Source organism: Phaethon aethereus (genome assembly GCF_964289735.1).
Source record: "Phaethon aethereus genome assembly, chromosome: 3".
In the NCBI taxonomy this organism is placed as follows: Eukaryota; Metazoa; Chordata; class Aves; order Phaethontiformes; family Phaethontidae; genus Phaethon; species Phaethon aethereus.
Window position 1 is genome coordinate 65,804,389 of NC_138576.1, and position 17,079 is coordinate 65,821,467.

The 17,079-nt window shown below is 38.7% G+C and overlaps 1 protein-coding gene across 1 annotated transcript in view; it reads left to right on the plus strand.

The window, feature by feature from the left end:
• Positions 1 to 17,079, plus strand: part of PDE7B (phosphodiesterase 7B) — a 177,307-nt gene that overhangs the window by 44,058 nt on the left and 116,170 nt on the right. The window lies entirely within an intron of this gene.

Consider the following 17,079-nt stretch of genomic DNA (forward strand, 5'->3'; position numbering starts at 1 on the left):
TGGTTGCAGCCACTGTTTTGGAGTCTAAAAGGATTTAATACAATGGATGTGAACTGTTCTGTGCCAGTTGTCCTTAAAGAATGGTCCCCGATATCTTTAATCTGCAAGTATAGACAAAGCCTTTATATCCAAACTGGAAAGTTCAGAAAATAATGATGTTTTACTAAAATCTATGCGAAGAACTCTTTTCCAGATAACACTGTCTCTGATGAAAGCACTGATCAGCTCCTAGAAACTGATGCAAAAAGTCTATATAGCAAAGTATGAATTATTTGTGATTATGAGAGTTTTGAAAGTACTTTTCACAAAAGCATGAATTTAAATTCCTGTTTCAGGTCCTTATACTTATTCTAAATCCTCTCCAAAGACTGATCTGATCTGTTGTTCTCCACTTCTGCACTACTGCAGGGCTGGTGCTATCCATCACTTCTTTTGCTCTTCAGAAGGATAGTTATACATTATGAACCGAAGAACTGAGGCTGTAGCTTGTTTGTGTGGTCATGTGTAAATTTGCACTTGGTGTACATCCTGTATACTGAGCACAACATTTTCATTTAATTTTGAATGAGGTGCAATGAGGTTTGAAAATATGTTAACCCTTTCTGATTTGGAAGAAGGTCAACATATCTGGTAATTTAAGTGTTCTGGAAGCACAGTCCAGATTAGATATGGACTGATCAATAGAAGTGTTTCTTCAAAGGTTTGTTGATGCTCTCTCTCTTCTCTGGGAGTAAAGTTGCTTTTTTTGTGATGTTGCATCGGATGAAGAGTGTTCTGGCAGACTTTGAACTTATCAGTGTTTTGGTATGAAGGCTATTGGTGTCCTTTGTTAGTTTCCTCTGCAGGAGGCGAGGTAAGATAGTTCATTTCTTTTTGCTGAGTGACAGGTATCAGGTCCCCCAGACATGAGATGTAAGATACAGGTTGCCAGGATTCAAAACTATGGTTAGACAAAATTTTCAAAGATGGTCAGAGATAGCTTTAGAGATATACTTTTGTGACTACTGCACTGTGCCTGATCTAGCTACAGAGGTCTGAGAATTTTTTAATAACTACTCATCTTTATAAAAGAAGCCCTGAGTTTTCACTGTGTCCTGTGGTTTTCGCAAAGGTTGTTGGAGAACCTCCCAACAGCCTGCTTTGCCCATTACCTCTTCTTATGGGTTCTCAAGCAGCCCTTGCACACTCCCGATTTTCCCTTTAAAAATACTATATTAATCCTTTATGTAGCTGGCTGGTGGGTGGAGACACTCATGTCCTGGATACTTGTGGCTAAGGTCAACAGAGTAGACAAGGTTGCGGTATTTCGTGTTTGTTTTGTGAAAATGTTCAGGAACAAAATTGTAAAATATTTATTTTATGTATTGTTTCAAGTATTATGCAAAACCAATAAAAGTAAGTTGAAAGAAAACATCAGCATTTCTGATTTTAAATATCAAAGGACAGGAAATTCTCCATCCTTGATTTCCCATCAGGGTTATAGTGATTTACTGTTTTGAAATTCCCTGCTTTAGTGTGATATAACATGTAAAGGATAAGCAGGATGACATTGATTTCAGCTTTGTTTGGTTCCAGTCAGACCCTTCATAGTTATCACACCATTGTAAGGTGAACATCCGTAAACTTCCAAAGATATCACAGCCTTTTTGATACTGGATTAACATCCTTTCCATGGGAAAGACACATTTTTAATCTTTTTCCAGGCTTCTGTGTTATTACAATAGGCTTTTTTAATCCCTTCTACATAGTCTTCAGGTAAAAATAAATGTGCTATCAAGCAATGTCGAATCTCCGTATTGAGAAGGGAGGTGGACTTAGGACAGAGTTTTATCTCATGGGAAAAAACAATATACTTCAAAATACTAACAAGGCTGGCCCATGTCACATTTAAAGATGCTGCTGTTAGTGAGCACCACCACAGCAGTTCAATAGTAGCTAAACAGCTAGTGTCTGGTAGAGGTGAACAGGCAGCCTTGAGTGAGGGGTTATGTCATTACAACAATGTCCAGAATGCCACTGACGTGTGATGGCTTCAACTTTTTTGTTGACATTCAGTGATGAACAGGACCTGTTATTTAACTTACATGTGGTTAAAACAATATAAGACAGTAGTTTTATTCAATGATGGTGGTTTAGGAGCTAGTCAAAGAGAGGAGAGCTGCCTTTCTGCTCTACAGAAAAGCAGGGTTAAGTCTTGCTTAGGATCTGGGTTGATGTGCAGATAAATCAGGTGGCAGCCATGGGGGATGCTGAGTGTTGCCCACACCAGTCCCAGGGGCAATAAACGTCTGTGGAAACTGGAAATTCTAAGCAGCACTAGCCCAGTGTCAGGAGACCTCCTAGTTCAGCTGGAGCATGATTTCCAGTGTCCAGAGAGGGCTGTCTGTCACCTGGAGTTTAATTTAGCAATGGCTGGAAGCTGAGCTACTCAAAGAGCCAAATTCTTATTTTACAAGAATTAGATTTCTTGCAAACTATTTTTTTTTTTCATTTACAGAATCTAATACTGCAATGGATGTTTCCCAATGTACTGAGGAAGGAGGCCTCAGTCGGTTGTGAAATACCACACTGAACACAAAAAAAAAAATTGAAAAACCCACACAATAACTTTTTTATCCTTCTCTTGGATTACTGTACATCGAAATGGGAAGATTAGTCTTATTTAGGGATTTTTTTAACTTAAGGAGTTTTTGTTTGGTGATTGTTTTCAAAATTAGAATCTCTTTGGTTTCAGTTTTATGATTTTTTACCAAGTCTGATTATTCTGAAACAGACACTTCATTAGGATAAACCTTTCTATGTTTCCCCTTGAAGCGAAGTCCTGAGGAGGCAGTTTTCATCTCTGTCCTCATTCACATTTTTGTACAAACCCAACCAGCTTCATGCAAGATGAATGTGTCAATACTAAACACAGAACAGACCATCTGACATGCAGAGCTGGCAACGCTCGCCCTCTCCTTTAGACGCGTCCTCGCGGTTCCTGTTGCTGTCGATGTGTGGTGCCCACTGACACTCCGGGGATTCATCCAGAGGCTTCCAGCTGCGGGGGGGGGGGCGGGTCGTGATCAGCTTTAGCTAAGGAATTGCTGTTGTACCAGCCAGTGTCTTGGCTCCTTCTGCAGATCAGAGACAAATAGAACCTCTTGTATGCTCACCTGTATGTGCTGGATTTACTTACATGCAGCATCATAAGGAAAAATGGTCAACAAGCACAGGGCTGAATTAATAACTGTGGTCTTCAGTCACCGAGGTGCCTTTCAGAAATAAAATCTTTACAGTTTTTCTGATCTACTGTGACACTTGTTTTCAAAATAGCCCCCCTCAAAGCTGATTTTTCTGGCCTAAGTTTCTCAGTTGACTTTATGAGGTGAGAGTGCTCATCAGTCTGCACTATTAGTTCCTGTATTTACTCATCCATTACTCAACAAGATAAATGTAGTCCTACTGTTAATGTAAGAAATAGTACACAGAATTAGAGGCAACTGGAATGTTACTCCCTGCTCTTTCAGTGGGTTGGCGACCTTTAGCGAGTTTGTGTAATCAGTCCTTTCCTCCATTTCCCATCTGTACAGTATCTAACTGCAAAACTTAGCCTGCCTCAAGGGTAATGTTAAATAATATTGTAAAAAATAACTATCATAACAATGGAAAGAACTAAAAAAAAAAAAAAATCACAGAGCCACCAAATGTTTTCCACGTGCAGAGACGTGTTAAAAACTTATTGCATTGTTTGTTTCAGTCTCAGCATGAGATCTGCTGCAGTCGCTTCAGTCGGTAGGTTAGCATTGCATTTCCAGCATTCAAGTAATAGAAATGCATCTGCATCCATAATACAGATGTGTCTGAGCAACAAGAGTTTAGATCCAAATGCAAATTTCATGTGTTTTCATATAAACAGGAGGTACTTCAAAACCTCTTTTAATTGGAACCTAGCACATTTCCACTGAAAAACTTGTTTACACTGAACAGTATTTTCGCCTGGGTTATTAATTAGGGTCATGTGGCATAAAAAGAACAGTAGCTTTCAGTTTTAAAATAAAGTCAACCAAGATAATTAGATATAACTTCCTTATTTAGGTATTATGTAAATTCTGTTTCAAAATAATTTTTGGAAATGCCAGGAGAATAATTTTAAACAAAGTTTCTAATTGTTGCTGTAAAAAAAAATCATTGTTCTTTCTTTGTAAAATGATATGGATGTACCACTTGTAGTATGTGCAGTTTTATCAGAGTCATGTGGCTCAGGTAAATTGTAATATATGGGAAACCATGCCTTGTTTGTGAAGAATGACAAGTGCCGTATGTAAATACTAGAGACACCATAATAATGTACTAATGTTTTAAAGAGAATTTTTAATAAGACAGGTTTTCAGATTCTGAGGAGGAAAGTGCTTCTGCTCCTTTCTCTCGATCACTGCACTGCACAACTTAGAACTTACACAACTTAAAATCTCTTTAGGGAAGTGATCGTGCCCCTGTACTCGGCACTGGTGAGGCCGCACCTCGAATACTGTGTTCAGTTTTGGGCCCCTCACTACAAGAAGGATGCTGAGGTGCTGGAGCGTGTCCAGAGAAGGGCAACGAAGCTGGTGAGGGGTCTGGAGCACAAGTCTTATGAGGAGCGGCTGAGGGACCTGGGGTTGTTTAGTCTGGAGTGAGGGGAGACCTTATCGCTCTCTACAACTACCTGAAAGGGGGTTGTGGCGACAAGGGTGTTGGCCTCTTCTCCCAAGTAACTAGTGATAGGACAAGATGAAATGGCCTCAAGTTGCGCCAGGGGAGGTTTAGATTGGATATTAAGAAAAATTTCTTCACGGAGAGAGTGGTCAAGCATTGGAACAGGCTGCCCAGGGAGGTGGTGGAGTCGCCATCTCTGGAAGTGTTCAAAAAAGGTGTGGATGTGGCGCTTCAGGACATGGTTTAGGGGACGTGGTGGCGCTGGATTAATGGTTGGACTTGATGATCTTGAAGGTCCTTTCCAACCTTAGTGATTCTATGATTCTGTAACTTCTAAAGGTACCACTGCTTCACACAAAGTATAATTCACTCAGCAACCTTTACCTCCAACAAATTATAACTGTATTTTTCTACTTCATTATAAGCATTATGTTATATACAAAAGTATATCATAAAATAAAATAGGAAATCTGGAAACATTATTTTCCCTACTGTTTTGTCATTTCTTTAAAACTGAGGAAATAACAGGATTTACCATAGCTTCAGAAAAGGTGTTCTGTTTACTGTGAAGAAAGTGGCATCTTTTCTTTTAGTTGTTTGTGAGCCTCACAGCTGTACTGTTCTATTCATCTTGTACTCTTCCCAAGTGGTCAATTAGTCCTAACAACTATGACCAAAGCGGTATTAAAAACATCTTTTTAATTCCTTCACAAAAAATGCAATGAATCTAGAGTTGTTAAACAGTCCAGGCTGGCCTCTATAACCAAACGTTCTGGATATCCCACATGTCCTGGTGAGAACATTTGCAATTCCCTCATTTCTGCTTACCTGCCAGCCACCTTGCCGTCATGTGGCAAATGGGAGAACATTTCTTCTGTTGTTCAAATCCAGCCTCTAACATTCAGGATTAACACTGACTTTAGAGTCCAAATGTACAGTAGATGTTTACACTTAGAGTCAGCTAAATACTTCTAACTTTAATTGATGAAGAGCCAGGCATCCAGGCTTTCTCTGTAATCAGTGGGGTAAATCAATCTCTAGAAATTTCCATCTCTTGTCCTTTATGAACTTAAAAATCTAGAGGTCAGTTCCCTCAGAGAAGATTCAAAAAAGTCCACCATAGTTATAAATATGATGTAGATGTTAATCGTTTGGGAGTTTTATAAAACAGATGTTCTACCAAAACAGAGATTTAATTTAAAGAAATAACTAGGTAGGACATTCAGTACCTTAGTAATTGTCTGAAAGTGTACAGGGAGAATGATTCTTCTTGAAGCCTATCATGTACAAATTGGGAATTCAAGAAAAAATTGAAAAACAATAGATCTTAGGAGTTGTTTTTCAATCCCACCTTTAACATAAGTACGTAATAACAGTCAGACTTAAATAGCACAAGACAAAAACACATCAAAAAAAAAATCTTTTGAAAAGAAAATGTTACTATGTACACTCAGTTTTCCCCGTGGGGGACCAGGTAAAGAACAAACTATATATGGCAGATACTAGTCACATTATTTAATATGCCTACTACAACGAATTCAGATGTATAGTGATGAGGTTGGTAACAGAGACTGAATAGAAATGATGTCATGCATATTAGTCAGAATCAAATTGGTTAACACTAAAAATCAAAGGCATTGTCTGGTTTTGTACAGATGGGTAAGAGAAATATGGTAGAAACTGCACCAGCAATATGTTCACTGTGTTGACTTTGGCTGCTAAAAGTGTAAGATATGAGCAAAACCAGGCCAAAAGGCGATGTAAGATTATTCCCATAACGACAAGAGGTTAACAGGTTAACGTTTTTTTCTTCTACAGCTGAAGTACAGTTGTCAGTTCCCCTCCCGAAAAGCAGTATCTAGTTGAATAGGGAGTAACAGGATGCATGGCCTTGCCATTTTTGCAAAATACTTGAGGTTTACTGCATACAACAAGAGGGTATGTCTGTTCTGTTCAAGAGAATTTACCTTCAGAAGGTAAATCCAGATGAAGGGAGGGAGTCACATTCAACAAAATCCTTTTCTAACCTTCATTTAGCTCACATAAATAGTAGGTGTTGTCTCTTCTTAACAATGCCTCAAAGAATAGTAACTATTTCCTTTTTCTTGTTTCTATGACAAAGAAAGCTGGTTCAGTACAGAGGCATTCTATGAAATTAATTTGTACCTTGCTTTTTACTAAATATGACCTTTCTCATATAATGTGCTCTACTTTATGTTGTAGCTCTTTAAAGTGTGAGGTATATGATCTTATTTTTTCTGCAAAAATAGTTCTTCACAATCAAGTCTAAAATACTTTCACGTTTCTTAGTGATGAAAACTGATTAAGAAAATGAAGTGTGGCAGGTAAATTGTTTGCAGTGGGGTGACTTACAAGGTCTTTTACCCTCCGATACGCTCAGCATCTCAGGATTACACATGGAAGTGAACTCTATAGTATCATTCCAGACTTGTTTGAATACCTGTTCGCAAAACAGGATTATGACAGTCGCAGATAGCTGTGAAACTATGATGGCTTTATTTTCTCTAAACTGGTGACTGATGGCTCAAAAAGACTTTGAGTGCAGACCTAGGGGACGTTTTGTTCCCATGGAGTCAGTTTGCTGGTTTTTATTCCAGTTGCTTCTGCCATCTAAAAAAAAGCCTCTTCTGAATGAAATGTTTTTACAGTTTTTGTATGGGGAATCAAGATGCACATCACTTGGGAAGACCTTGGGCCTGCAAGAGAAGGAGGAAGCTATATGGGCAATTCCCTGTGTAAACTCTTATGATGAGTTTTACCACAAGTAAAAAACATTTGCAGGAGCTTTGTCCTTTTCTTTTACCATCTCAAGGATAGGCATAGGTGTAGTCTTGGCTTAGAGATTATAATCAGAATCTGTTGAGAAGTGAGAGAAAAGAGCAGCTTTGTGCAGCATTTGCCAGCAATACACCTGTCTTGAAATGATGCTTTCACACATTAAAAAAAAAAAAATTTAAAAAAGACTCTAAAAGAAAGTCTCTGCTTCTGGGAATTATTTTCAGGGAGAAAATTAGTCTTTTTAGCATGGCTCCAAAAGACTGCAACCTTGGAAATTAATATATCCCAAAACCAAGGATTTCCCTGTATCTTAAATACATTCATAGTGATTATTGAAGTAGCATCTAAATGTTTCCTGACAATAATGGCATTTGTATGGCTCCAGATATGTTATTAATCCCACTTTGAAAGTTGTCAAAAAGATATGTTAGTGTATTGATGACACTTTCTTTTAATGCAGAAAATGCTCTTCCCCAATGTCTAATATGACAATTTTTGGAATACAAATGTTTCCTGTCAAAACAACACTTGCTGTTTTTTAGCTTCATATGTTCTACATGTAGAAATATGGTGTATGCTGGCTGTACTTGAAGTTCTGAAAGTCATTTTTGCAGTGCTAATGTTACTTAGTTTTTTGTTTGATTTCATTTTCTAAACTGCGCTCATATAAGAGTACTTCTAATTGATAGTTATGACTGTAGAAGCATGTGTTAACAGGCTAAAATAGCACCATAGATGCCCATTTTTACAGTATGTGTTTGGTAATATGCTGGACAGATGCCCATAAAATTTTCTATCTGGCCATTGATACAGGAAGATTGAAGATAGTACTTACATATTAAGATTGCTTACGGTGGCAAAAGAGTTTAAAAGTAAGTACGAGGCAGGAGAGCTCAAAATGTTTGAGAAGGATAACCAGACTCAAATTTTGGAGTAAAGCTGTAAGTGGTTGGTGATAAGCTCAGGAGGTACATTCTGAAGCAAGGATTGCATGTCGTGACACATTGAAATCGGCTACACAGCTGATGAAAACAAGGCTTGAGGCCATTCTTTGGTTGCATCATCTTTGCACAGCAGTTGGGCCCAGGTTTCCTTAGGGCATTGTGTGACAGCACAGTGTTGCAGAAAGGGGTTTGTTCACACAAAGTTTTATTTGCAGAGTTCCTCATGGATGGCAGACTTCAAACACCTTACCTTAAACAAGTTACCTTAGGGAAAGATCAAGGAGAGAAAGGGTGCGAGAAAAGAGAAAGGGAAAAGCTCGTTTTTAATGGGATGACCAATTCTGCAGTCATTGTATAGCTACCCATGGGACCCTACTACCTTCATACCCCAGGCAGTGTGTGGTGCACACGTGAGGGACTAGGGAAAAGTAGTTTCCTGCCTTCTGCCTCTAGGTGCTCTATTTTCACTTCTGCTGAGGCTGTCCGCTTGACCAGACCTTCCACGTGTATGTTCTGAGGTTTGTTTGATGACTTCTAACTCTCTCCTGCCTGGTTTGTTGGTCCAGTGCTAGTTCTGTTACCTAAGTCTGCGTCTATGCCAGAAGGTGAGTGAAAGCAATGGACTCGTGAACACATTACCTAGTTGTTGGTATACTTTTGGCATGGGTTGTTCTCACCAACTCCCATTCCTTAAAAATGAAGTCCTGGGAAGGGTGAAACAGGATTGCTTCAGTGCATGCCAATGTTTTAGGGAACCAAGAACTCCCAGCTCTTGAGAAGTAGGTGGCCAGCGGCACTTGATACCGCTCAGAAAGTGGCCAGGGAGACCATCTTATTAGGCTGGAGGAACCCAATGCCTGTGTCACTTTACCAGCACTCAGTCTTCTTGTCCTTCCTGAGACTGTGCTTTTGTATGCAAAGAACACGGTATGTGGTGGGCATACACAAATAAGCAGGTGCCAAAATTCCCCCCGTGTTGCTCTGAACAGCCTGAGGGGACTCTTCAGGAGATTCATTCTCCCACAGACCTTTGATTTGCTTCTTGGAAAGAGTGGTGTGTCAGTTGGTACTTCTGAGGCTTTGACTCTTCCTTTGATTGAGTAGATCAGTGGGAAATATGTGAGAAAAGTATATAGTTGAAGTTGAGACCTAAATTTTCACAAATTGATCCTATATTTTCCTCCCATTAGATTTCAAAACAAAGTGAGAGTTAAAATGGCAGTGACCATAGAAAGCAGCTAGGAGAACAGCCCAGCTCTGCAACTCAGAGGAGGAGGAAAGGCAATTATGTGGTCCAGAAAATGTTTAAATACAGAGAACTTTGATGTTTCACATCAGAGCAACAATAAATAGAGACAATGAATTTGCCTTTTCCCTAGTATTGATATTTTCCTCCCATCTTCCCTCCTACTTAGAGCTGGTTTTGTGGTGGGAGGATCCATTACGTAATCTACAGATGTTTTACATTCTTTTAAATGTAAACTAGAAAATGAGCTGTAATACAGATTCACCCCATGAGAGTAAAAAATTAGTCTGCTCTCTAACATTTCTTGGATGATGGCACCCTTTGGAACATGCCTACAAGTTGTGCCTTGCCTGTTAACGCACACTCAACTGTGACTTATTGCTTATTAAAACCCAACATTTTTATTGCTTAGTAATTTGAGATTTGGCTCCCAGTGCCCATGTTATGAACACTTAAAAGTAGAGATGCCATATTGAAACACTGACAGATCCTCAGGGGGGTCAGGGCTACTGGCGCCTCCCTAATGAAGTCACACACTGTTAAACGTTTTTTTCCTTAACTGTAGAAGCAAACAAAGCAGTTAAACTGCTATATCCATTTTCCAGCAACATTAATCCATTTCAAACCACTCTTAACCATAGTAAATCACAGGTTTGTGAGAAAATGAACTGCCTAAAGGTTCACCTCGGGCTATTTAGGCCACAAACAAGTCGCTGACTACTGGCAACGATGGTTGGTTGGGAATTATTGCTCAATTTAGTTGTAATTACTTATTTTGCTGTGTCTTCTGTTCAGCCTGAACAGTAGCTGAGGGTCTACAGCATGGTAAATTCCAGAATGAAATACATTACCAAGGTGCTGCTGGAGATTGACAGTGATAGTGTTAAACGGTTATTTGAGCAACGTGTTTTAACTTCCTGGAGGGAAGAGAAACCTTCTCTTTCACTGGGAAAGCTTGGAAAGAGAGGCACTCTCAGAACAAGTCTGCCCAGACATAGCTATTCTGCTCTGCAGAAAATCATCCAGATGTTAGTAGAACCTGAATTTTCAGTTTAAGTATGCCTCAATTCTGATACTAAATAGGGAAGCTGGAGACTCGACCCATGAAATATGGTATAGCTGCAATGTAATAGTAGTAATTTGAAGAGCAGCAAATGTAGCATTCTGGCTGTAGTAGTATTTTAAAAGCAATTGGCAGTATGCTGTGATTACACCACGTTTATAAATGGGTGGGCATACATACAATACATACCAGTTCAAGATAAGTGTACTTTTTGCAGCCCAATTTAGTGGAACACAACTTGCCAAAGGTAGGCCTAAATTTTCAGCTAAGTATAAGGTTTTATCTATAATCATTACAGGAACTGTTAATAAGGCCCAGGGAGGCAATACGTAAACAATCACAATTTTTATAGATCTTGGCCAATTTCATCAGCTGAAGGATTCTAGTGGTATTTGCTACGAATGGGATTGTTTATATATGCAATTCTCAAGTTGTATTCATTATACACATACCTTCATGTAAGAAAGGCTAAGCAAAGTCCTTAAAGAATTCCAAGTTGGCAATTCAAGGTCATATGAATGGGGGGAGATTTTTGCAATCATTCACTCCAGAGAAAATTGATCAAATGCAGGCCTGTTAAATTTAAAATAAGGCGTGATATAGAGAAAAGAAGCTTTTGTCTCTAAACAAATGAAAAACAATGGCTTAATTTCCTTTGCTAAGCCAACAAAGGCCGTGGGTAAATATTCAGCAAAATTCAGAAGTGTTTGACATTTAAGTGCATCTCAAGATTACGCAGAGTATTGGTAGGGAACTTCCTTGTTTTACATAAACATTGATTTAATCACTAGCAGATATTATTACCAGGCTTCCATTTTGGGGGAGGTGCTTGTGAAAAGGCTGCAGGCAGGACAGATTATATATGTCAGTCTGCTCTGGTAGTTCCTGTACTTTCTTTTGTCCCTGTCAGAGAGGAGAGACAGAACTGGAAATGCAACAAGTGTAACAAGGCATTGGAAATCCTACTGCTCCTATGCTCTGATATTTCATCAGCATTCAGGATGAATCCACCTTAAATCTCCTCCCAGGCAGGCTGAAGACAAAGAGCATGTGGCCTGACTCCTCGTGAAATATTGCCCTTCATTTTCAGCTATTTATATGAGTGGCCAGTTGTTTTTATAAAAGATTGCTAAGACTAAGAAGTACTGTTGCTTTTCACACTAACAGACTTTACATCTATAAATCCTCGGGCAACCAGAATGATTCTTTTACATACTAGAGGACTTCATTCAAGTACTTTTTAAAGGTGATGGAGGAAGGAACATAACAGGAAAACAGAAATATGAACAACAGTAGCATTTTTTTGCCTCTGAGATCATCTGTTTTTTCATAGAACCATAGAAGGTGTTTGCCTTAAATTCTTTTAATCAGTTGTGTCTATGAGTATACCTTTTAGCTCTGATTTCTAAAGGAATGAGAAATTATAAGAAGTACTCTGGAAAAAAAAAAGGAAAGAAAAAACTCTTTTACCAAACAATGTTGTTATGTAGAATCCACTTCCTTCTACTATGGGTAAGAGCAAAGCATATTAACTTAAAGTTACTTTAAAAAAAAGAAATCAGATGGATTCTTAAAAAATATTTGGCATGCAATCAATGTGCAGTTAACACATCTCCTCTATTTGGAGGTATAATAATCCCTGTCACCTCCTGCAAAAAGAAAATTATGCAATCTTTATTGTCTTGTTTGCCTGATCATGCACATCAAGCACCTCATTGATTATTGCAATATTGGAAGAGACATATATGTTGAACACTGTACTCAGGACATGCAGAACAGAGTGAAGGATCCTATAAATACGGTTCCTACTCCAATAACCTTGTGACTAAGCTGTTTTTTCAAACTTGGATGTCTGCAGCTTTAAAAGGTCAAAATTGTGCATGTTCAAATTTCATGCCAGAAAAACTCTTATTATATTTTTAAAACAGTAAACACTCTAAAATTATTAAAATAGTTAAATGTCAATTATATGCATTTAATTAGAAAATTAACATGCCACTTACTGCAATTCTCATGACAAACACTTTCAGATCTTTACTTGCTGAATTTTGTCATAGGTAAGAATTTAGCCCTATTTATTTCAATTACATGATTTGCATCTCTTTTTCTTAAAACGTGTAATGATTTAATTTACCGTACAGATAGAAGTTGAATAGAATGACTTCAAAAACATTTTTTTCATAGATAAAGTTTTCTTCATAACATATAAAAAAAAAGAAAAAAATAAGGGCATATTCTGTCTGGGGTATATACACCCTGTTTATTGCTACATTATCTCAAATCCTCAGATGCAGGTGGTGTGAGCCCAGGCATGCTAGAAATGGAAATCCAACCTGCGAATGATCACGTAATATCGGAGAAGTAATATGAGATGCATTGCTGCATTAGTACAACTGACTAGAGTAGATTTTCCGTCTGCTCTCTGCATGAACTTTTTTTCTGCCAGTTGTGCCCTACTTTTCTGCAGTTTTACTTACACTGTTTTGGCACAGGGCTCCTTCCAGAAGTCTTCCTATTTTCCTGTGTGCTCCTCATAGTATCTTGCAAAGAGGCCGTCCTGCCTGAGAGCACCCTCCTCCAGCAAAGCCGTTCACAGTGGAGGATGGTGCCTGGGTAATATGGTATTTCCTTTTTCCGACAGGTGGTACTGGGCCATCATAGCCAACCAGGCTGGCTTCAAGCTCTCCAATTTACTTATCTCATCAAAGGACCTGGGTTCATGTCACATTTCTTCCATCTCATTTCATCCTTATTCTCTAACAGCACCTCTCTCTTTTTTCTCTTTGTTTTTTTAAGCTCCACTTTCAGCTGCGATTTCATTCAGTCTCTTTTTCCATGGGGGACTTGTAAGTCCCATTCTACTTTACTACGTTTCAGCTTCTGTAACAGACGCAACATCATAACGTGCATCTGATCTCAAAAAGGGGACTTGAGAGTAGATAATTTATTAATTTATTTTCTTATATAAATATAAATAATTTATCACATGTATAATGAATTGCAGGGTGCAATCCTATGTGGAAACATATTACTGAAAATATTATTAACTGAAAGTAACTATATTTTCCTCTTCTCCAGAAAGAGAAAAAAAAACACAGGAAAAAACCTCACAGTCTAGTTCAGAATTCAGTGGTTCGATAGATATGAAGGTATAATGAAGATTTGGAGGGGTGAATTTTACATGTATTTACCCACTTCTTTGTTAGGTCTGACCACTTCCAAACACAGCAGTGTTTTAAGATTTTCAACAACAAATCCTCTCTCACTTCAGGGGAAGTGAAAACCAGTGGCATTATTTTCAGCTCTGTAAACTCACCAGCCCAACATCCCGGACCACATATAGCAGAGCCAGTCCCACCAGTGCTGTAGTAGCCCTAACCATAAAGCACAAACTGAGATGTAAAATATCCCAGGCTCAGGGATCATTTAGAGCCAAGAATACGATTTATCATATTTTTAGCGGGTGAAATCTTGGAACTTTAATGAGCATCAAATATATGTCAGGACTATGAATCCAACCTCATCATAGATTTCAAGAAATGAAGTTCAGAGGCAGCTCTCCTGTTTGAGTTCACTGCTCTTCCTAATGGGATAATATGCTTGGTCTTTACAGTTCACCATTGATACTCTCACTTCTCTAAAGTGGGAACAGAAAACTGGTATCTTCTTCCTGACCTGACTCCTATGAATACGGCTAGGGCTGCTCGTAAGCAGCAGCTTCTAGAGGCTGTTTAGCCAGTCTTTAGAAGAGATGCCCTATTTCTCTCTCAGATTCCCCAACAGACATACATGGTGTTCTACACGTGTGCAATAGGTCTGCATACGCAGAGCAGATACGTCCAGGGTTATTCTTCCTCCTCTCTCTGCTTTCTGACTGGTTGAGATTAGGAAGTAGAATAGTCAGCATCTAATGACAAATTCCCATTCCTGCTCTCTGATGGATCCACTACTGACTCTGTAGACAACTTAGAAACTTTTGGGAGAGAATGAGCGGCTGCTTTGGGACTAGTTTGCAAATGGATTGGGACTGGAGAGACTCTTGGCCTCATCTCTCAGTACCAGCCCCAATATACAAGCAGGCGGAACAAACCCAAACCAGAAAGGCAAATAAGCCAGGCCAGGAAAAGGACAGGAGAAGCTTTTCCAGCTCTGGCAGGAATTCACAGCAGTGGTGGCAAAGTCTCAGTTTAATCCTAAAGATTAAATCCTGAAGTCATTCCTTACTTCTTGTTCATGGAAAACATTTGCTAACAGCAAAAATTCCCAAAAACCTCTATTTTTTTGCATGAGCAAAAATGAGTCCCTGCTGCATTTCTGTGCCACTTCACATCTCCAGGATCCAACTAAGTCTTTTTCAGATGCTCTGAGCAGTTTGGTAACAGCTTATTTTTCATCCCATTGATGTGTACCTATGAGCTTTTGCTGGCATCAGAAATGAAACTGCAGCAGAAGCTTTTTCTCCTGGTATTTCACACAGCTGCAGTGGTAGCAGTGAAAAATCTCCGAGGCTGACTGTTGCAGCATGGTTTTCAGCCAGTTCTGTGGGTTGCAGGGGTTAAGGGAATTCAGAAAAGGCTATGAACTTGTATACAGTTATCTGAATCTTACTTGCAAAGTTTTCAAAGTTCATCCATCATCACAATGCATCCTGTGGGATGTTAGTGGACTCCGGGGAACATTAGCCATTTTCCCAATTTCATAAGACTAGGACTGGTGAATATTGTTAGATATTGTAAGACATCGTTTGCCAGCCTGAAATGTGATATTTATATAAGTATGGAACATACTATACGTCTGAGGGACTAAATCAAAAATAACCAAAGGTTTTCAAACAGCAGTATAAATTCAGGGGTGAGGTGGGCAGCGAATTTTGACATGCTTTCTTATGTCTGTGTTTGTTTAAGTATACTTACAATCATGAAGAAGAAGCTGGGAGATTTCTGGAAAAGATGCCCCTATCTTAACATTCTTCAAAGAATAAACAGCAAATTTCCATGTTTCCTTGCAGGGAGCCGGTATAAGAGCATTCGTAAAATTAACTTTGAAATGCTGGGAGTTGTTTTTCTTTTGCAATCTTTCAGCAGTATGTGCTCCCACCTAGGAAGGTTAATACAAACGTCTGTTTTCTCTTTTTAGATGTACTGATATACGAATAGACTCTGTGTGGGAGATGGGCTTTTGTTTGTTTGTTTGTGTTTATTTTGGTGTGAGGGAGGTGAAGGCTATTTTAAAAATAGAGAGATCCAAATGTGGTGTTCATTTATGAAGCTTTTGCTGTGTTTCATCTTCTTTGAAGCTCTGGGGTTTTTTACTTACCTGATTCTTTGTAGATTTACTATTTGTTGCAAATGTCACTTTTATTAACAAAAAAAAAAAAAAGAAAAAAACAGTACTAACCACTTTGTCTTACATAAGAGAGAAAACCACAGGTGCTGAAAAGGGGAAACTGCGTAAGAGAGAGAGAGAGAGAGAGAAAGGAAGAGGAAAGGAAATGGATAGTTCTCAGTGATTTTTCCAAACTTGAACCACTGTGCTTTCATTCTCATTTGGTCACGGATACCAAAAGCATAAACATGTAGACAAGGAAGCACAGGCCACTTTTACCTATAAAATATGAGGCTATCCTTAAGCCCCTATCATGAGCTTTGAGTGTAGGGATACAAAATTGAATCTTTTTTGCAGCACCTGAAGCAACCACTACTGAAGTGAGCGGGATCTGTACACGGACTGACTTTAATTGGAGCTGGATCAGACCCATGAACCACAACAATTATGTTTCTCCTGGCAGGTTAACTGACATGCATGTCTGTATAAAGGACTCAACAATAATGTCTTATCTTTGAAAACAACCCAATATTTCTCTATTCTGATCCTAACTCTAACAATGTTCCTTCACTGTTTGTATGCAGACAGAACATCAGCCCTGATAATATATCTGTACATGTGAATATTATTTTTCATTAACAAAACCTGTTAGCATAGAGACATAAATTATTAGCACCTTACAAAAAACAGTTTTACTCATAGGTGTTACAGAGAGTTCAAATTTTGTGAAATGATAGCTTTCCTTAATAAATATTTCAGAGTTGTGGGGTTTTTTAAAATAAGTTTCTTTTACAGAAATACAAACTATTGGATCAGCGTAGCTGTTTGTTTTGTTTTCAGATGGGTCATTTCACAGATGCTGTTTAGGATGCAGCCATGTGACAAACCAGTATACTGGGGAGGGCTGCAATGTCTACCAGTGGTAGACGAAGCCGCCTGTATAATTGGATCTGATGGTAACAAACAGTAACATGGATCAGGCAGTAGCTTAAGCCACAGATACGATAATACATGTTACCTTGACT